At 36.7% G+C, this 23126-nt stretch overlaps 2 long non-coding RNA genes across 2 annotated transcripts in view; both read left to right on the top strand.

The window, feature by feature from the left end:
- The window catches only part of LOC310650755, an 852012-nt gene that overhangs the window by 91909 nt on the left and 736977 nt on the right, over positions 1-23126 (top strand). The gene's annotated exons all lie outside the window — the stretch shown is intronic.
- Positions 42-10599, top strand: LOC310634999. Its single transcript, XR_014491302.1, has 3 exons — positions 42-101; positions 9087-9157; positions 10580-10599. It is a non-coding gene; the product is annotated as an uncharacterized lncRNA (long non-coding RNA).

Below are 23126 nucleotides of genomic sequence, written 5' to 3'. Positions count from 1 at the left end.
GAGCTCCAGACCAGCCTCTAAACTTTCAAAGACCAGTGTGAGGCAGATCTAAATATGTCAATATGTTTAAATATTCTACATATTAAGCATAAGGAATATGTGTAAGTAAGCTGTATTTAATTGGGCACTTTGGGATGCCTATATACCTGATGAAGAGTACATTTCTATTCTTTATTGAAGAAAAATGCAGTATAACTTGTTTTTGAGGGATGGGATAAAGGACACTGGATTTCATATTTTAAAAGTTGCTGGTTGCATCTTGAGGTGTTGATGACCAAAGACTTATTTTTAACTAAATGGGTCTGGATGGTATTCATCCCAGAGTTCTGAGGAAATGTCTAGGTGTGCTTGCTGGACCATTAACTAACCTGTTTAACCAGTCTCTTCTAACAGGTGAAGTTCCCCAGGACTGGCAAACAGCTAATATTGTACCCATCCACAGGAAAGGTGCTGGGGAAGAAACTGGCAACTACAGGGAGTGCAGAATTATTAGGCAAATGAGTATTTTGACCACATCATCCTCTTTATGCATGTTGTCTTACTCCAAGCTGTATAGGCTCGAAAGCCTACTACCAATTAAGCATATTAGGTGATGTGCATCTCTGTAATGAGAAGGGGTGTGGTCTAATGACATCAACACCCTGTATCAGGTGTGCATAATTATTAGGCAACTTCCTTTCCTTTGGCAAAATGGGTCAAAAGAAGGACTTGACAGGCTCAGAAAAGTCAAAAATAGTGAGATATCTTGCAGAGGGATGCAGCACTCTTAAAATTGCAAAGCTTCTGAAGCGTGATCATCGAACAATCAAGCGTTTCATTCAAAATAGTCAACAGGGTTGCAAGAAGCGTGTGGAGAAACCAAGGCGCAAAATAACTGCCCATGAACTGAGAAAAGTCAAGCGTGCAGCTGCCAAGATGCCACTTGCCACCAGTTTGGCCATATTTCAGAGCTGCAACATCACTGGAGTGCCCAAAAGCACAAGGTGTGCAATACTCAGAGACATGGCCAAGGTAAGAAAGGCTGAAAGACGACCACCACTGAACAAGACACACAAGCTGAAACGTCAAGACTGGGCCAAGAAATATCTCAAGACTGATTTTTCTAAGGTTTTATGGACTGATGAAATGAGAGTGAGTCTTGATGGGCCAGATGGATGGGCCCGTGGCTGGATTGGTAAAGGGCAGAGAGCTCCAGTCCGACTCAGACGCCAGCAAGGTGGAGGTGGAGTACTGGTTTGGGCTGGTATCATCAAAGATGAGCTTGTGGAGCCTTTTCGGGTTGAGGATGGAGTCAAGCTCAACTCCCAGTCCTACTGCCAGTTTCTGGAAGACACCTTCTTCAAGCAGTGGTACAGGAAGAAGTCTGCATCCTTCAAGAAAAACATGATTTTCATGCAGGACAATGCTCCATCACACGCGTCCAAGTACTCCACAGCATGGCTGGCAAGAAAGGGTATAAAAGAAGGAAATCTAATGACATGGCCTCCTTGTTCACCTGATCTGAACCCCATTGAGAACCTGTGGTCCATCATCAAATGTGAGATTTACAAGGAGGGAAAACAGTACACCTCTCTGAACAGTGTCTGGGAGGCTGTGGTTGCTGCTGCACGCAATGTTGATGGTGAACAGATCAAAACACTGACAGAATCCATGGATGGCAGGCTTTTGAGTGTCCTTGCAAAGAAAGGTGGCTATATTGGTCACTGATTTGTTTTTGTTATGTTTTTGAATGTCAGAAATTTATATTTGTGAATGTTGAGATGTTATATTGGTTTCACTGGTAAAAATAAATAATTGAAATGGGTATATATTTGTTTTTTGTTAAGTTGCCTAATAATTATGCACAGTAATAGTCACCTGCACACACAGATATCCCCCTAAAATAGCTATAACTAAAAACAAACTAAAAACTACTTCCAAAAATATTCAGCTTTGATATTAATGAGTTTTTTGGGTTCATTGAGAACATGGTTGTTGTTCAATAATAAAATTAATCCTCAAAAATACAACTTGCCTAATAATTCTGCACTCCCTGTATAGGCCAGTGAGCTTAACTTCTGCAGCAGTGAAGTTAATATAATCACTCCTGGGGGGAAAAAGGATTAACAAACATTTGAAAGTGCACAAGGTGATGGACCCATGGCTTTACTGAGGGTAGATCATGTCAAACAAATCTGACTGACTTTCTTAAGTATGTCACAAATGTTTTGGATGAAGGTAAGGCTGTGGACATAGCCTATCTGGATTTTTAGCAAAGCATTTGATACAGTTCCCCATAATGAGCTCATAAAAAGTTGTACAGGCTAGGGCTTAACCACTGGGTGATTCAGTGGATAGGAAGCTGGCTCAGAGGTAAAACCCAGTGTGTGATTTTTTTAATGGGCACTGAACAGAGACCAGTCACAAGTGGTGTATCACAAGGCCAGGTCCTGGGTCCTGTTCTTTTCAATGTGTTTGTAAGTAGCATATAATAATGTAGCATATATATAATGTAATAGAGTTGACATTCCTGGGATATTTGTAACATGGAAAACAATTTGGCATTGCTGGAAAATTGGTCAAAAATGTGGAAACTGCAATTCAATGTTTCTAAATATAAAAGAATCCTCTGGCAGGGTACAGTATCAAGGGTACATTGCTAGACAGAACAATAGAATAAAATGTGCTCATAGCAGATGACTGCCAAATGAGTAAACAGTGTGGCCAGACACCTGTGAAAGCAAATAAAATTCTGGGATGTATCACTAGAGGGATCAACAGCGGGGAAAAAGAAGTCCTAGTCCCACTATATAGGGCTCTAATCAGACCCCATTTGGAATACTGTGCCCAATTCTGGAGAACTTACTTAAAAAAAGATATTGATAAGATTGAGCAAGTCCAGAGACGGGCAACAAAAATGGTGCAAGATAGTCATTTATTCTTAATGATAGTAATATCTTGCATGTTAATATGTATGTATTAATATGCAAAGTTAATACAACCCAGGTGGCTAGAAAGGCCCAACAGAGGCTTCACTTTCTCAGGGTCTTGCGGAAGAACAGGGTAGAACAACAGCTAATGACCCTCTTTTACCGGTCTACTATAGACAGCATCCTCTCGTATGGTATTGTGGTTTGGTATGCTGGTCTGACAGCCACGGATAGGAAAGTATTACAAAGGGTGGTGAGTACAGCACAAGACATTGTGGGCTGTTCCCTGACACCACTGGATGACATCGCCAGGGCTCGTTGCCTTGGAAGAGTGAGGAAAATTCTCAGGGATGACTCACACCCTGGACGGTATCTCTTTACTCTCCTACCATCGGGTAGGAGATATAGGAGTATAGCCAGCCGCACCAACAGGCTGAAAAACAGCTTTTATCCGTGGGCTGTTAGGCTTTTGAACGGGAAATAATTTTTATAAACTTTATGCAGAATTGACTTGCGAGGCCGGTGTGTGGTACAATTAGTTCACATGGTGTAATAAGATGGAGGTTTGTTGTCAATATGAGTTGGGGGGTGGGAGCACGAAGGGAGGCTCAGCTAATCTCAATGTATACATGGTTGCACTTTGACAATAAAAGTTCATTAATTAATACTGTTGTTTAAAAATAATTCTGACAATATAATGCTATATATTTCATCCTGATTTGCCCAAAAAGAGTTTTTGCTCTGAAAGAATATATAGTATATAGTAGAATGAAGTAGAATGTATAGTAGAATGAAGTATTTAATATTTTCTTGTTTACTGAAGGCAGAGTTCTTATTTATGGACTTCCCTTGGTTTTAAATTGAATGACAGAATTTCATTTAACTGCTAATGAGTTTTTAAGCATTGGACATTTGATATTGATACCATATCTGGGCTGCACAATTCAGATGACCATTAGATGGCAAGAAACATTGTAAAAACCTCTAATTCTTTGTTGCCATCAACTGGAAGTACAGGCTTTTACAGCCAGAAGTTTACCGTAGTGAGGACGTTGGCTGTAGCATTCCCTCTTATTTTCCATATATATTCATCACTAATTTTGATGTGTCCGCAAATAGATAAGACTGCAGAAGAAATTTGTCCAGAGATTTTAAGAAGACAAGTGTTTTTCTCTCTGTGTGCATGCATCCTTGTGTGTCTCTGTGAGGGTGAAAGAGAAGGAGAATTTCTAATGTATTTCTAATGTGCCTGAAACCAAGGTCTCTATAATGAATTGCAGCATTCAAATAGTTAACTTTTTGTATAATATGCCTGATAGGAATTGCCTCTATTCCAAAGATGTTTTCCATACAAGATGAATAATAGCAGTTGGTGTAGGAACTGGATTGGAAGAAAGCATAAGAACAATTTTCTACTGTCCCTTGAGACTCATGTAAAAGGCTCATTTAATATTTAACAGCATTCGCACATCTGTACAATTTAAACATGGATATCCCACCATCTTTATAGTTGAAACAGCTGCATATATTCAGGCTATTGAAGAGAAGATTAAAAGAAGGCATTACTGTTGTTGTTAAATTTTTATTCTGCTTTTTGATTTATTTTTAGGTTGTTGTTTGCTATTCAATTGTAAAAGATTATGTGATTTTAATTTATATTGTGGGGGTCCTTGGTCCTCTCTGAACTTGGTTGTTTTCTTGCAGATGTTTCATTACCAAACTTGGTAACATCAGTAGTGCCAGTAGGGAGTGGAATTTGGTCTCATTTTACTAGTGGCTGTCAGTATTGGTGGGAGTGGTCTTGGTAGTTTCTTGATTAGGCTTTTGCTTATTGTTAGCTTGTCTGAGTTGGTATTTCTTTGATTGGGATATTGTTTACTTCTTTTTTTTTTATTGAAAAGTTTTACAATACAATTTTCCATTAAAAACCCCCATCCCCCTCCACCCTCCCCTCCCTACCTCCCCCCTACCTCTTCCCTCCCCCCTTCCCTCCCCCCTTCCCCCCTCCCTCTTCCCTCCCCTCCCTCCCCCCCACCCCCCTCCCCCCCCGGACTTCCCAGAGCTAAATACAAGGTATATATATATAAAAGCAATCATAAGCAACCATATACTAACAACCATAAATTCTAAAAACCATAACTCTCTAACTTATATAAGAACAAACAAAACTTAACATTATTAAATATATATAAAAAAAGAAAATAGGAAAAGAAAAGAAAAAACACGAAGGAAGACTTATTCGAATGCTAGATAAAACTTCTTAACCCTATACTTGTTCTGGATAAACTCAATCCACTTTCTCCATTCCATAATATAACGTTCTTGCGAGTGATCTTTCAAATAAGCCGATATCTTCGCCATCTCTGCCAGGTCGGAAACCTTTAAAGTCCATTCTTCTATAGTCGGCAGCTCCTCTTTCTTCCAATATTGTCCTATCAAAAGTCTTGCTGCCGTGACTAAATTCAGCATCAACTTGGAGTCCACCACTGTAGCATCAACAATTATTCCCAACAAAAAAAATTGCGGACAAAACTTTATCCTCCTTTTAAAGATCTTCTGTATATTCCACCAAATTTTAATCCAAAAGGCCTTAACCTTTTTACATGTCCACCATATGTGAAAATATGTTGCATCTTCAACCCCGCACCTGGATATTGTTTACTTCTTGATTATTGGTATTTTGTTAATCTTGGTGTTAATCTCTGCTCATCTGGGTGTTGATTGCTAGTGAAAAGGTGTTTTGGTCTTTTTAATTCCTTTTTGGCTTTTTGATTGTCTTTTTTGAATGACATGTAGATGCCATTTATCTCTATGTGCCTGTTGATAACTGATTTGTCAGAGTGCCAGGCTTCCAGGAATTCCCTAGCATTTTTGGACTTGGCTTGGTCTAGGATGGGCACAGTTTCCCAGTTGAAACTATGGTTAAGTCTGTCCACGTATTGTGAAATTAAGGAATTTTCGTCATGTCTTCTGACTGCTTGTTGGTGTTCATGGATGTGCTCTGCTAATCGTCTGCCTGTTTGTCATCCTTACTTCTATTCAGGCTAGTAAAGGCTCTGCAGATTAAGATATAACTGAAAAATGGATCTGTTTTTAAGAATTGAAATGTAACTAATACTCCAGGTCTGCTCATTTAATAGAGAAGCTTAACATAATTATATCTATATTAATTAGCCAGCCATTAGCAAGATATATTCATTCATTCCCTTTCTTTGCTTCCAGCCTGTTTTCCTCCCTTAGCAAATAGATTTTGTTTGGGCCTAACTTCCATTCAGCTAATTCCATTAATAACATAAACAAATGAGTGGAGATTCCTACTTTCACTCCTTATAAATGATTCCATAAACTGTAAAATACTGTAATGCTATATGCTGCTATATTGGGAACAGAAATTGAAAGGGACCTTAGAGAAATGTCCAAGCTGAGATTATATAAACAATAAACAATCTTACTTAGCAGTCACTGCTTGGAGTCTCTAGATTGTGTTTGTGCTAACTGGGAATTACAAGAATTGCAGTCTAACACTTATAAAGCCATGGAGATGGCTGATTCAGAAATCTTTATTTGTAATAACACACAAAGAAGAGGCTTGTAGAAATCTTTAGAGTGCAGTGTTTCTTTTTAGAAAGCAATACTTTTCATTTTATATTCTAGAATAGCTCGTCTTCTTCATATAGAAATTGAAAATTAATAGGTTTTTGCAAAGCACATGAAGGATGTGTTTTACACATGGCACAAGAGGAGCACCCTACCTGAAGCATTAAAACAACAATGTGCTTTGGAAGATGCACATTGTTGCATACTACTTCAAAATTGATCCTTGGTTGTCTGCATGTGCAAATACTTTCATGTTTAACAGTACTTTAATGCTGCTTTCACTCTGTAATGGTGAATGCTTAGTTCATGCTAACAAGCTTCACAATTTTTTTCAGGTGGACATGTTTTTAAGTTGTCTTCCTTTTGGGGACAAAATGTGCAGGAACCTTTCTAACATACTGGTTATAGATACGAAAAAAGTCTGCCCTTTTAGCTTTCTATGATACTCACATTCTTTCTGTTTTCTGGTTCTGGTCTTTCTCTCTCTCTCTCTCTCTTCTCCATCCTGTCCAAGAATACATGATTCTTCCTACAAGAGTGAACTGATTATTATTATAATTAGATCAAGGACATATGTATACATTTATTTATTAAACGATTTGATATAGTTGCCCAACTCACACACTGTCACTCCATTGTGACATGTGGTACAATGGCTGGAGATTTCTCATCGCAGCTTTTGCTAAATGATTTATTCCATTTTTTTAGAGTTCAGAGTATGTTTGGGTTTCTATATTTTGTGCAGCCTTAATTAATGAATGAAGGCAAATATATGTGTCCTAGGATAATGTTGCAGGATCCAATCTGCTTCGGTCACCAGGACCAGAGGTTTAGTCTTCTGAGCTTTTGGACTTGTGCTGGAGCCCATCCTCTGGGAATTTCTCTCTCACCAGAATGTGGTGAGAGCCAGACTTTACTGTCTTTCTTATCAATAGTTATTAAGTCTGGGGTGTTATGTGGCAGGTAGTTGTCTGTTTGAATTCTAAAGTCCCAAAGCAATTTAGCTTCTTCATTTTCTATGACTTTCCCTGTTTTATAGTCCTACCAGTTCTTGCTTGCAGGCAAATGATATTTCTTGCAGATCTTCCAATGCACCATTGTTGCTACTTTGTCACGCCACTGCTTGTAGTCAGTCTGTGCGATCTTCTTGCAGCAGCTAACCTGTTTTTTCAGCTTTTTTGCCTAGTGGCACTTACTGTCTATTGCTGGCTTCTCAATTCCAGCTTTGTATGCATTTGTTCTTAAGGCTTGATCTTGTGCAGCCAGAATTAGCCCCTCTGTCCCTTTCTTCAACTTTCCTGCTCTTAGCCATTGTCGGGTCCTGCTATTATCTACTTTCTCTGCTATTTTTCAATGTACTAGCCATGTAATGCTTTGTCTTCCACGCCTCCTTTCTCTTCTTCCTTTGATATTTCTTGTAGGCCGTTTTGGTCTCTCCAGTACTCAGTATGCCTTCCTGCTATACTAGCTTCAGTGCAACTTCTTCACTGTCAGATATTCTTCCAAAGCCTTTTTTTCTTCTTCAACCATCTGATGTACTTGCAACATTCATCTATTTGCCTTGGTAGGTAGAGTCTGTCAATGTTGCTGCAAGGATGAAGGGCATGATTCATTGTCATTATTGTTCTGGTCTTCCTACCCAGAGCCTTTAGGTGTACTTGAGTCCAGTCCACTATTCCAGTGGTGTATCTGACTGGAATTGTCCAAGTGTTGATTGCCTTGATGGTATTTCCTCTACTGAGTTTGGATTTTAAGATCTTATTCACTCTTTTGATGTATTCATTTCTAATCTTTTTTTTTACTTCACTGTGCTTGATGTTGTTAGCTTGAAGGATGCCAGGTATTTATAGTGATCAGCGTCATCCAGATTCTTGACATTATTTCCATAGGGCATCTTGATTCCATTAGTTTTCACTATTTTCCCGTTTCATGGCAAGCACGACGTATTTGTCCAGTTCAAATTCCACTGCAATAGGATAGTGTTGAGCAGCGATTCTATTTCAGATGGTATTTTTCCATATATCTTCAAATCATCCATATAAAAGAGGTGGGATAGCCTGGCAGATAATAAAATAATAATAATAATAATAATAATAATAATAATAATAATAATAATAATAATAATAATAATAATAATAATAATAATAATAATAGTTTTTGATTTGATAGCTATGGCCTGAATTACTCAGTATTGTTGACAGAGGAATCAGTGCAACAACAAACAGTACTGGTGATCGGGAATCTTCTTGAAAAAATTTGTTGACGTTAACCTCTTCCATTCTGTCACCATTGACCAGCAACCATGTCTTCTATTGAGCAGCATGTACCCCCAAAAAGGTACAAAAGGAATGGAGTCTGTTTCACAACAGTGTGTCTTTGTTTTCATCATTCCTTTCACCTCCCCCCTTGTCCCCCATCCTAGTTGCTGCTGGGGAACAAATTGTATTAGTGTAGTACTCTTAACATCTAACACTAATTGGACTATGTCAAGGGCAGCACCTAAGGAGAATTTTGTTCAGTTCTTATTTTAATACAATTTACTTTATTTATTTATTTGTACCCCTCCTTTATTTTTTTTAGGAATAACTTAAAGGGGCAAACTTATACAGCACACCTTCCACTTCCTGGTTTCCCCACAACAACTCTGTAAGGTGAGTTGGGCTGAGAGAGAGTGACTAGCCCAAAGTCACCCAGCTGGCTTTCAGTAAATAAGGGGGGACTTGTACTTACGGTCTCCCACTTTCTAGACTGGTGCCTTAACCACTAGATCAGTTTTGCAATGCCATTCTCCAGTCTAAAGCTGTGCATAAAAATGGAAATTCTAGAGTAAAGGTAGAAACAAAAATACATTAGATTAGGAACAATTCCTTGCAAAAGATTTTATATTTGGAAAAGGTGTGCAAAAAGTTATACACTTCTGCGTTTTCAAAACAACCTAGACAGAAATGGGTAATTCTCATGTTTTTTTAAATATAACAAATTGCTACAGAAAACAATCCAAAATTGTTGGAAAAAATATAGGAAAATAGATTTATGCACCCAATAAAACAGCTGTTTGGTCTCCCCTGGTTTTTTTCTTTTCAAACAATTACATTTATATTTTTTATTTAGTATGAATCTTACTGTTCATTCTGAACACCATCCATGTGACTTACACTAATAATCAGATACTAACAAACAACTCATTATTTTGTAAAAGTAAAAGTAGCAGCCTAGCATTTCAAAATAGAACATAGAAACATGGATTGGAAGGAACTTTGGAGATCTATTAATATTTTATAATATATATTATAATCAATGCTATATTTAATATATTATTCTTATATAATTATGCAATATAGTATCTATTAAAGACTCAAATTCATTTAAAAGCTTGAGAAAACTGAAAAGACTTTTCCTGGAACATAAAACTTGAAAAGGAGCCATTTGAAGATGCGTCACAAAAACAAAAAACCCCACAAAAATATCAAGTTAGAGAGACAATCTTGTATAACATATAGCCTAAATGTCCCTGTTTGCTAGAAGAAACGCAAAGCTTGGTTGTGCTTTCCATTAGTTATTTATGATTTAATTACTTTGTCATTCTTTGAAATCTTGTAAGTTCACATGTGCTATTAATGATAAGTAACTAGCCATCTTTACAATTGCTGGCTTCTTTCTTGATTGCCTTTGAACTTTTCAAGCCCTAAAGTCTTTTTTAATGAAACTTGCATTAATGTTAAGTGTCCAAATATTTCAATTTGGGGGGGAGAGATGTAGACTGCACACAGACTACAGACTCAACAATGTGCATGCTTGACAGTTGCACAGAGTCCAACTCCAGCCCTTCCCTCTGCTAAATACAGAAAATATTTGATCTTTTTAAAACAAATCTATGGAAAGAGAATAGGCAAAATGTTCACTTTCCAATCACACCTAATGAATGGTTGGAATCTCAAAGAAGCTAAAGAAGCCCTGATTATCAAAGCATTTACTTCAAGAACCTTCTATTTCTGTATGAATAGGTAGAAAGGAATTTATGCTAGCTTTTTCTTTCTCTTTGCTGTGGTCATAATCTTTATCTCTTTATAAAGGTTATGAAATAGGTTGCTTCATTTTGGCATCCATCCTTATTTCAGGATATATCCAAGAAGATTTAATTTTTCTTTAGAATCTTCATATCATCTGCAATATTTTCAACATAAAGTTATTCATGTAAAGCCTGATTTGAATGGAACATTGAATACTCCTGGTCAGGTTTTTTTTCCTAAATTGATTTTCAAGTTGTATGTTCAGTGTATTCATGTATTACCATGATCTGGTCAACCATTCAAGTACAGCGTCTTATTTCACATTGAATATGTATATTAGGATACATAAAAAGGCTTTCCAGACTAATGAAGATTCAAGAGGCTACTATGTAAGCAGCCAGAGCAACTTCCCCATTATGAGTGAAGAGACCCACCTTCTCACTGGAAGACAAGAAGGCAGCTTTCTCTATGCTTATTTATGCAGGGATGCATTGGTCCTAAGATTAAAAAATATATATCAGGCACTGGAATTCTTGTATTTCATCCAATTTACCCCAATAATTCTTCCTAAGGAGAATTTTGGAAAAGGATTACTCCCAGTTTTAGGCAACTGAGAAAGAGATGTTATATATCTCTTTAATCAAGTTTGATTTTATTTATCTTCTGTGACCTTGATTTATCACCTATTTTGGGCAGGACATACTGTAGAGGGGAGGATGAGCAGAATCAACTAATCACCATGATTCTATCCTCCATGTCCAGGAGGTGGCAACAGAGAAATTATTTCAGCCTTTTCTATTTTGACTTTTTTAATCAGTGGAAAGGCATAGCAGGTGCATGAGAGCCCCACCTCTTGTACACTGGGTTTAAGAGGTGAACACAATTTTAAAATACATTAAACACATAAATTAGATATTGTCAGCATCTATTTGTTAGTACATGTTCACTTAAACATCTCCACAACTAAGAAAAGATTGTCATACCACATATTTTCAACATCATCCTTGTTTGTAAATATCCAATTGCAGAAAGAGGTGATTTTTAAAGCCTTGAAGCTTACTCTGATGCAGAAAGACCCTTGATAAGTCTGTGAGTTATTGGTGTAAGAAAAGCTGCAATTTTTTTAAAAAGGCACATTTAGGGCCAGTTTTATTGCTAAGTAGTTCTTAGAAAATGTCTATGGGAGATGAACAGTTTTTATAGACAATCTTCCATCCTCTTTCCCAAGTTGTTTTACTATAATTATTTGTATTGCCCCTTTTTATTGTATTGATTAGGAATTGGACATGACTGAATGGAAGGAGAAAAGAATTATTCTCATCAACAGCAACTTCACTTTCATAACTCCACTAAATTAAGAGTGAAGGGTTTGGGACACATTTAAAACTAGTTTGCACCTTAATTTATGTACTCGTTTGGCATCTGAAAAGCTATAGGCAAAGATAATATGTATAGCTGCTTAACTACAAATTTTCCTAAAATTTCTATTATTTTAGTTGTCCATTGTATGCACATACTGTATCTCTTTGGAACACTGAATGAGGTAGAGGGAATTCTGTGACTGGATTGCATCTGAAATTCTATATTTCTCTGTGTTTGTGTCTGACAGTCGTCATAGGGTGGAGGAAACTTTTAGCCTGGGAGTGAATCATTTTGAATCTGGCTCCCTGTTGTGTGACTTCAGATTCAAAAGGAAGATTGCATAGAGTAACAATCTGAGATATATTTCAACTATTTCAATCAACTGCCAACATCAACAGATCTTAAGTCCAACTTTTAACAAAGCAATTAATCCTCTTTCCCTCAGCATGTAAGTACTTAGATACTGAACATTTTGATTTCTGAAGAATTACACAGAGTTTAATTGTCTCAAGATGAAAGATTTTAAAAACCACTTTTGGAGTGCCTTTTTCCGAGAGCAAACATTTAAAAAGATGTTATTTGCCAGCTAATCAATTCTTTGCTTTTTTAAAAAAAATATTAAATTTGCTGTATAAAGTAAACTCATTAAAATACATTATATAAATTATTATTTCTTTTGTATAGCAATTTGATAGAGAAGCAGCATTTACAGAATTAACTCACTGAGACTTAAGATTTGGGAAAACTAAAGCCAAACCTGGATTATACCATCTAAATAAAGAAACCTTTAAAAACTAAAAAAAAAAAATTTATATTTAAATAAATAATCTTATACTTAATCTAATCTACTTAATTAATATATATTTGAAGCTGTTTTTAAGCAGGTACTAACCTATGACTATTCTCATTCATTCTTACATCTCCATGTGCTTTTCTATAGTCTCATCTTATTTTCACCCATGTTACCCAACAAAATATTCCCCATCCCCAGATCCTATTCATTCTGAATGCTGCAGTTTTCCTTTAAAGCCCAAATCTTTCATTATCCCCACACATTGTTGTTGTTAGCTGCGAAGTCGTGTCCGACCCATCGCGACCCTATGGACAACATTCCTCCAGGCCTTCCTGTCCTCTACCATCTTCTGGAGTCCATTTAAGCTCACGCCTACTGCTTCAGTGACTCCATCCAGCCACCTCATTCTCTGTCGTCCCCTTCTTCTATTGCCCTCGATCTTTCCCAGCATTAGGCTCTTCTCCAGTGAGTCCTTCCTTCTCATTAGGTGGCCAAAGTACTTGAGTTTTAGCTTCAGGATCTGGCCTTCTAAAGAGCAGTCAGGATTGATCTCCTCTAGGACTGACCGGTTTGATCGCCTTGCGGTCCAAGGGACTCGCAGGAGTCTTCTCCAGCACCACAGTTCAAAGGCCTCAATTCTTTGGCGCTCAGCCTTTCTTATGGTCCAACTTTCACTGCCATACATTGCAACTGGGAAGACCATAGCCTTGACTATACACACTTTTGTTGACAGGGTGATGTCTCTGCTTTTTAGTGTGCTGTCTAGATTTGCCATGGCTTTCCTCCCCAGGAGCAAGCGTCTTTTGATTTCTTGGCTACAGTCCCCATCTGCAGTGATCTTGGAGCCCAGAAAAATAAAATCTGTCACTACTTCCATTTCTTCCCCGTCTATTTGCCAGGAATTGAGAGGGCCAGATGCCATGATCTTGGTTTTCTTAATGTTAAGTTTCAACCCAAGTTTTGCACTCTCCTTCCTCACCCGCAACAAGAGGCTCTTTAGTTCTTCTTCACTTTCTGCCATTAGAGTGGTATCATCTGCGTATCTCAGGTTGTTGATATTTCTTCCGGCAATCTTAATTCCAACTTTTGATTCATCTAGCCCTGCCTTTCTCATGATGTGCTCTGCATATAAGTTAAATAGGCAGGGCGACAGTATACATCCTTGCCGGACTCCTTTCCCAATTTTGAACCAATCAGTGGTTCCGTGTCCAGTTCTCACTGTTGCTTCTTGACCCGCATATAGGTTTCTCAAGAGACAAATAAGATGGTCTGGTACTCCCATCTCTTTAAGAACTTGCCACAGTTTGTTATGATCCACACAATCAAAGGCTTTAGCATAGTCAATGAAGCAGAAGTAGATGTTTTTCTGGAACTCCCTAGCTTTCTCCATGATCCAGCGTATGTTGGCAATTTGATCTCTAGTTCCTCTGCCTCTTCGAAATCCTGCCTGTACTTCTGGTAGTTCTCGATCCACATACTGCTGAAGTCTAGCTTGTAGGATTTTAAGCATGACTTTACTAGCATGAGAAATGAGTGCAATGGTGCGATAGTTTGAACATTCTTTGGCACTGCCTTTCTTTGGAATTGGAATGTAAACTGATCTTTTCCAATCCTGTGGCCATTGTTGAGTTTTCCAAATTTGCTGGCAAATTGAGTGTAGCACTTTTACTGCATTGTCTTTTAAGATTTTGAATAGCTCAGCTGGAATACTGTCACTTCCACTAGCTTTGTTGTTGCTCAGCTTTTCTAAGGCCCACTTCACTTCACATTCTAGGATGTCTGGCTCGAGGTCAGTGACCACCTCATTGTGATTATCAGGGACGTTAAGCTCATTCTTGTATAGTTGTTCTGTGTAATTTTGCCACCTCTTCTTAATCTCTTCTGCCTCTGTTAGGTCCCTGCCATTTTGGTCCTTTATCATGCCCATTTTTGCATTAAACGTTCCCTTCATTTCTCCAATTTTCTTGAAAAGATCTCTGGTCCTCCCTATTCTATTGTTTTCTTCTATTTCTTTGCACTGTTCATTTAAGAAGGCATTCTTATCTCTTCTAGCTATTCTCTGGAATTCTGCATTCAATTGGGCGTATCTTTCTTTTTCTCCCTTGCCTTTCGCTTCCCTCCTTTCCTCAGCTATTTGCAAAGCTTCCTCAGACAGCCATTTTGCTTTCTTGCATTTCTTTTTCTTTGGGATGGTTTTGGTTGCTACCTCTTGTACAATGTCGCGAACCTCTGTCCATAGTTCTTCAGGCACTCTGTCTATCAGATCTAATTCCTTAAATCTATTTGTCACCTCTACTGTATATTCAACAGGGATATGATTTAATTCATACCTGAGTGGCCTAGTGCTTTTCCCTACTTTCTTCAGTTTAAGCCTAAACTTTGCAAGGAGAAGCTCATGGTCTGAGCCACAGTCAGCTCCTGGTCTTGTTTTTACTGACTGTATAGAGCTTTTCCATCTTTGGCTGCAGAGCATATAGTCAATCTGATTTCTGTGTTGACCATCTGGTGATGTCCATGTGTAGAGCCGTCTCTTGGGTTGTTGAAAAAGAGTGTTTGCTATGACCATCGTATTCTCTTGACAGAATTCTATCAGCCTGTGCCCTGCTTCATTTTGCACTCCAAGGCCAAACTTGCCTGTTATTCCAGTTATCTTTTGGCTTCCTACTTTAGCATTCCAATCCCCCATGATGATAAGAACATCATTTTTTGGTGTTAGTTCTATAAGGTGCTGTAGTGCTTCATAGAACTGGTCAATTTCATCCTCTTCAGCACTGGTGGTTGGGGCATAGACCTGGACTACTGTGATATTGAATGGTTTGCCTTGGATTCGAACTGAGATCATTCTGTCATTTTGAGGATTGTATCCCAGTATTGCTTTTCCTACTCTTTTATTGACTATGAAGGCTACTCCATTTCTTCTGAAGGATTCTTGCCCACAATAGTATACCTGATGGTCATCTGAATTAAATTCACCCATTCCTGTCCATTTTAGTTCACTGATACCTAAGATGTCAATGTTCAGTCTTGTCATCTCTTGTTTGACCACGTCCAGTTTTCCTTGATTCATGGATCTTACATTCCAGGTTCCTATGGAGAAAAAATCTTTACAGCATTGGACTTTCCTTTCACCACCAGACACATCCACAGCTGAGCGTCCTTTCGGCTTTGGCCCAGTCGCTTCATTCTTTCTGGCGCTACTAGTACTAGCCCTCTGCTCTTCCCCAGTAGCATATTGGACGCCTTCCGACCTGAGGGGCTCATCTTCCAGCGTCATATCGTTTTGCCTTTTGGTACTGTCCATAGGGTTTTCATGGCAAAGATACTGGAGTGGGTTGCCATTTCCTTCTCCAGTGGATCACGTTTTGTCAGAACTCTCTGCTATGACCTGTCCGTCTTGGGTGGCCCTGCACGGCATAGCTCATAGCTTCATTGAATTACGCAAGCCCCTTCGCCACGACAAGGCAGTAATCCATGAAGGGGATCCCCACACATTGGAGCATAATTATCACTGACTTCTGAATGTCTAATTTTATATTCATGCACAATAAACTATATAACCTCAGTTTATATTTATGACACATACTTTACCCCTTTCATTCATAATCAAATATATACCTTCATTTCTATGCCTGTACTCATCAATTCTACTGCATAAAATCAGACCACTTTCATACAAATATATTTTTCCTTTTTGTTCAGTTTCAGAAACCCGCACCATATCTATTTTTCTTTGATTTCCTTCATTAATTTATGCATTTAACCAGTTGCTCATTTTATATGCAGTGTACCATTTTCTACATGCCATGATTTTATCAGATTAGGCCATGTACATTGACCTCCATGGCCCATTATGAGCGTTATTGAGTGAAGCTTTCATGTTGCATTTTTTTATTAACATGTAAACTAGATTCTTAATTTTAATCATACTCATGTGTCATGCGGCATTCTCCACTAATAGTAAAGAGATGATACTGATCAATGTTCATGCCTGCCACAAGTGCAATAAAATATGAGTTCTTCTCCAAGCATGCTCACACTTCTGTATGTGAATTAGGATTTCTAGAGACCACCTTGTAAACTAATATACTATTGTCTGCCTACAGTTCACTTAACTAGGAGGTACATGCCTTGTAATGCTAAGATTCAGAGTACATGCCCAATTTAAACATAGTAAATATTGACAAAAACTCCAGTAATCTAAAAAAAAGTGTTTGTGTAGAATCCTACTTTGTTCTTTGAGTCGGTGTTCCTGTGAAAGAAGTCAGAGCTTCGGTATACAAGATTAGTCAACTGGGTAATGATCCACAGTGGGTATGAGTACGTTTGCAGGAAAAAAAGGGAAATTTTAATTTTTTCACCATCCCATCCCTATGTCTTATAAAATTGTTGCTTTTCTTTATTTCATTATTGATTGAGCTTCAATAGTGCGGATATTATTTTCATTCTATTTTCTATATGAATAATAATGCAATTTGAGCCAAGTATTTATAAAATAGATACAATGGACAGTATTTATGTGCATCCTTTTAATTACAGGGTAATATATCTATATTGCACTTAGATATCTTTATTTAAGGACAAACTAAATTCAAGAAAAGTATACCCCACCTCATTCCAAAAGTTTCCATTCATTGTTCCTCTGAATTTGAAGTGAATGTAAATTAGGTTTCTTTATTACTCAAAGGTCTTTGGATTTAGAATTAAGCATAATTTTGGAATATTTTCTAAATATTTTCTAAATCCTTACAAGATGGTGCTGAAAAAACAAAAATAAAGGAGAAAGCTCCTCCTGGTGGCTGCAGATATGTGTTTTCTTGTACTTTACATGCTGCTTTACTGTCATATCAATTCCAGTTTTAGAACTATGTTTAATGGCATCCTGTTCCATAGAATGGAGTTCTTTGAAAACTGTAAGACTAGAGAGAATAAAAGAATCCACACAAAATTACTATTTCCGGAATTCTTGGGGAATCGTGGTATCATACTGGTATGAAAACATCACAAGATTAGAATGTAGATTACAAGCCCTAAGTTATACTCTATGTGTATGTTCGTGTGTGTGTGTGTGTGTGTGTGTGTGTGTTCATCTCCGTGTCTCCATGTGAGAGATTAAGAGAAAGAGATTATATAAGAGAGAAAGAGTCAAAAATCCAAAGTAGTGGGGAAATTCAGAAGCAAAAATGAATAGCTAAAGTATGGGTTTTACTACTGCGGGTTATACCAGTAACAGCCAATTTAGACTATATCAAAACAGCTGCCATTGGAGGAAAGGAAGTAAGCAGGAGGCAGCATGCAATAGAGAAGATTTACAGTTGTGTTAATAGTGAGACAAACAGCCTGGAACTAGACAGAATTCCTTCTAACACTTACATTTTTAGATTTATATATAGTGGATTCTTCCAGAGGATTGACTTAGATGATCTCCAAGATTGTTTCCAATCCCCCCAATTGATGATTCCAAATTCTGTCAAATTTGGGATGGGATGTTTTTAACAATGGGATGTTTTTAACAATGGGGCTACTGAAATAAGGTCCAAATGTATCATTAAGTGATTTAAATTTATAGTTGCTATAATTAATTCTCACATATTTAATACATTTGCTTTTTATCATTTATAATATTACAATTTGGCTACAACTTTTGCAAGAGCTCTTCAGACTCATCTAAGATTTCCAGGCCATAACTGACCCTGGATTCAAAAGAAGTTTGACTGCTGGTGTAACCAATGAGCCATGAGGGGAGTACTGACAGATTTAGAAAATAACACTAAAATGATTTATTATGGTCAGTTGCCACCCAGCCAAATGTTTATACTAGATTTGGCATTTTTGTCCACTTATTGAATCGTTCCCAAGGATCTCGAATAGACAGATATTGTTTAACATTACAGGTATCCTCACAGGATGTAATGCCTACAATGTTCAAGTAGTGCTCCAGATATTTTGGAAATGCATCCAAGGTGCCTATTACTATTGGTACTATTTTTGCTTTCTTCTACCACAGCCATCATCATCATCATCATCATCATCATCATCATCATCATCATCATCATTATAATATCCAGCTCTCAATTCTGGGAAACTCAGAACATCAAACAAAATAATAATAATAAAATCAAAAGATAAATATAAAAGATTGAAAACAAGATGAAATGGGGAAATCTCACTCTTTCCTTATCTTCACGGGTCTTCAAAACAACAGCAGAATTGGAATAATTCAGATCTCAGGGAAACCTGTTTCAGAGAGCAGTCCAGTATTCTGAAAATCAAAGATATACAATGCAAAAAAGTGTAAAGATGAAAATGTACATAGCTACCATATTGGTGGGTGGGAGAGCAGCATCTAAAGATATCCAGAGTAATCACACATTACATAGAACACTGATAACCTCTTAACAAATCAGAGCAAATAGAAGGCCATGTGTGTTCACTCAAAACATTTCATAAATCTTCAAAAAATTATTTTCTTCTTAGATTTTTCCTTCCTTTTCCTTACCTCTGACTAAAGGTAAAAAGGTAAAGCTTTCCCTCAGTCGTGTTCGACTCTAGGGCACGGTGCTCATCTCTGTTTCTTGGCCAAGGGATGGTCTCTGACTATACCAAAAAGAAAAAAAAGAACGGAAAGAAGTAAATAGCCATGAGGAAAGTATTGAAATAAAAGAGGTTAGGTAGAGAATTTCCACAAAGGTTTAAATGCTTTGATAAAATTTACACAGACTCAGGCTTTGTCAGATTCCGTAAATGGAGGAAGATGAACATCTATCATTTGAAGACAAGATCTTGCTGTTGTGCCTTCTGCTACTAGATAATTCTTTCCAATTTGATTTCTATTGGCTTTTTAAAAAATGTACTGCATCACCCACAACTGATCTCCAGTTTACTTTTTATAAAAATTAGCTATGTGACTCTTTCAAAATGGTAGAGGACAGGAAGGCCTGGAGGAACGTTGTCCATGGGGTCGCGATGGGTCGGACACAACTTCGTAACTAACAACAACAAATGATTCAGAGCACAGTTGAACCAAATGTAAACACCCATATCTCCCTGAATGGCAACCCAAGTCTCCTGCTTTTCACTGTTAACACTTGCAAGACAGATTTGTAATATACTTGACCAAGGCAGTTTTTCCAGTACACACACACACACACACACACACAAAACTATGATTTTTAATATAAGGTAAATATATGAATATTTTTTTCAGATTGCTCAATGTGTTGAATTTACGGTATTTTAAAAGAGTTTCATTAACATTAAAGACTAGGACTTCTTCCTTTGATGTAAATGAATGATGAAATGTTTGCCACACTTAAAAATGCTAAATTTTGTAAAATATATCTCTATATATTTTTGTCTTCCTATCTTTGCATACCAAAATGCCTAGCAGGCCATTTTCAGAGGAATGACATGTCAGATATGAAATGACTCTACAGCTGGTCCCTGTCTGCATGCTGGGAAGGCATGTGGAGACATTTTTTCAACTGCTGTATGACTTTGACAGTCTCACAGTTAAAATGATGTATCATTCTTATGGCTTTCCTCAGTGGATGCTTCAAAGTGCACCAGACACTCCAAGTGGAGTGCCCTATTGTTAATTGTTCCTTTCAGATGTACATTGAGATGAACATGGCCAAAACAGAGAGGAACAAAGGGGTTCCAGTGGCCTCTTTGGGAAGACCCCGTGCAGCTCAACCTGAGTGTGACCTTGAAAGAGTTTCCATTATTCAGAATATAGTGCTCTTGACTTCAGTGCCTTATTATCAATCAACTACAGGGCAACTGGAAGTCTAAAGGAAGAAATGTTGAGAAAAAAAGGTACAAAATGGCTCTCTATAGCACTGTGGCATACTTTAATGGAATAGGCTGGGAGGGGGCCTTATAAATTAATTAAATCCTAGATTAGAAAACACATTAGGATTAGAGTATGTTTATTTTGTTTTCATTAATCTTCTTCTAATGCTAGCTCAAGAACTTAATACAGAAAAATCATTTGCAATTATGTTTAGGGTAGTAACTAAATAGCAGCAAGACAATTGAACAAAATGAGTTGTTCTCCCTTTTATTTATTGCAGAATATGTGTGTGTGGGGGGGGGAATTGCTATTAAGGCCAATTTTTAATGGTATATCTTTTTTTTCTGTTTGAAATGATCAGCTAAGCCTCCACTGAATTTAAAAGCAGAGCAGTCATGAATTAGAAATAAATGAAAAAATATTTATTCTAATGTCCTGGTACTATCAGCCTAAGTATAAACTCATCCTCAGTGTCAATCAAAAAATGGTACCAGAAATTATGCTTGTATATTTTCGTATTGCTTTGTATATAATTGCTTTATATAATTACAAATTGTTTAATTTAATTCAGTCTTGTGGAGGAGTTGAATTTGGGGTTGACTTTTAAGTCAGAATTGTTAGACATCATTTACATGATGACTTCAAATATGGCACTCCAAAAGATGTTCAGCTACAACTTGCAGTATCCCTCACAATCTCACAACAGCATATTTCCTAGCAATGCTAAGAGCTGTAGTTCATCAATATTTGGAATATCACAAGTTGCTACCGTGCCTAGTTGATATTTACTTTATTCCTCAATTCTCATGCACTCATGTTGTACAGTACTCTCGATATATATTAAAATTGAGACATTCAGTTCTTATCAACTTTCTAATTAAGATAACCTGATAACTCATAAAATTTGAAATTATTCTAAATCTTAAGTTGGTCTAATAAAGGTATGGCATCTATGGGTGTTTTTTTCATTCTAGCCCTGATTACTATTGGTTTTTTTCAGTCATAAATTTAGTAAATGAGTTATTCTTTAAAGACTTTCTGCTTATCAGATATTGCAAGTTTATATTTTTTTATTTCTATAAAATCCCTTAGGAAATATGAATTACTATGTATATGCAAGTACACCCAAATGAATTCAGTTCAGAAATAGAGAAACAAGATTTTAAAATGCAAATTAAACTCTGAAATAATGAGAATAAAAAAACATAGCCAAGAGATGTTGGACAGAGCAATACTGAGTACTACTGTGCTCCTTCATGGTTTCCTAGTTGAAGGTTTTCCAAAGGAAGCTATAAAGGAAATAACGAAACTTGATTTAAATATTTTATTTATCATTAGTTTTTTTATGATGTGTCAATCAGCTGACTCTAAGTGGCTTATTATCTGTTTTCCATGTTCCATGAAGTTGTTTTGTTTTCCCATGGTTTCTGAATTTGTTTAAATATTTTGTATTTTTTAATCTATTTTTTTTTAAAAAATGAACCACTAAGGATCAGATTGAAATAATGTAGAAATTAAAGTAAAAAAAATAAACAACCAAGCAAACAAAATTTTCTATATCCTTTTTAGATATTCGTTTTACTATATTTTAATAGGTTGTCTCAATGTTTGTTTTCTTTATTTTGGGTATATTTCAATTATTGCTGCATTTTAAGATTTTTCTATTGTATAATTATTTACTTGCATAATACTTAGAAATTCATTTTTATAGGCTTCTTATATTTGTAAAAAGTAAATAACTTAAGATAACAAAGGTTAACTAGCATATGGGAGGGAAAGCTTATATAATCTAAGGATGAAAAAGTAGAGATCTGAGACTAAAACTAGCCTCAAAGAAATTAACAAAGTTCCTAGTAATTTATTGTTTCTACACACATGTACACATGGTTATGTATTTCAGTCACTTTTTCCAAAGGACGTTGTTTTTGTTTGCAATATAAACACTAAAAGAGGCTCCCCTGTATTAAAAGGTTTCCTGCATCTGCCAAGGGAAAAATGATGTTCTCACTGGGAGAGAAAGGACAATTAATCTATTGATTACATTTATGCAGAAACTAGATGAGCTTCTAGGCAAATTTGAGAAAAATTGTTTTGAAGCAAGTCTACAAAAATCAGCATCTGTTTGAACTACATCTTCTCTCTGAGAGTCACTGGTGATGGGAAAATGCTGAAAAGTTTGCAGAAAATTTGATTTGAAGAATGGATCTTTTCTTAAACTCCTTTAAAACCTATTAGTCTTCTTCTACCACATTCAGATTAACAACCATCACCACTGATGTCTGGCTTAATTTGCAGGAGGTACAGAAGTTCTTGCAATGCAATGAAAGACACTACTGGCAACTTATTTCCAACACAGTTTGGTGTATTCACTGAAGTTACTATAACTTCCAAAATTTATTCCACCAGTTGCTACAAAGGCAGCTGCCTAATTTCAGCTGCCTATTTTCCAATAACATAGCTTTTACATAACTTTTAATCAGCACTAAAAAAAAAACCAGTTATTTTTGTGTAATTTTCCTGCGAATTTCATAGAAAACTCTCATAGAGTTTTATTATTACAAAGATTCTACTGCAAAGAATTTATACACAGTAATCACTAAATCTTATCTGAACATCGTCACTAGTATTATTTCAATTATCTGCAAAGGAGACTAGAAATAAAT

This window comes from Vipera ursinii (genome assembly GCF_947247035.1).
Source record: "Vipera ursinii genome assembly, chromosome: 1".
In the NCBI taxonomy this organism is placed as follows: domain Eukaryota; kingdom Metazoa; phylum Chordata; class Lepidosauria; order Squamata; family Viperidae; genus Vipera; species Vipera ursinii.
The sequence above is the reverse complement of the archived record's forward strand: the minus strand, read 5'-3'. Positions and strand labels throughout refer to the sequence as shown.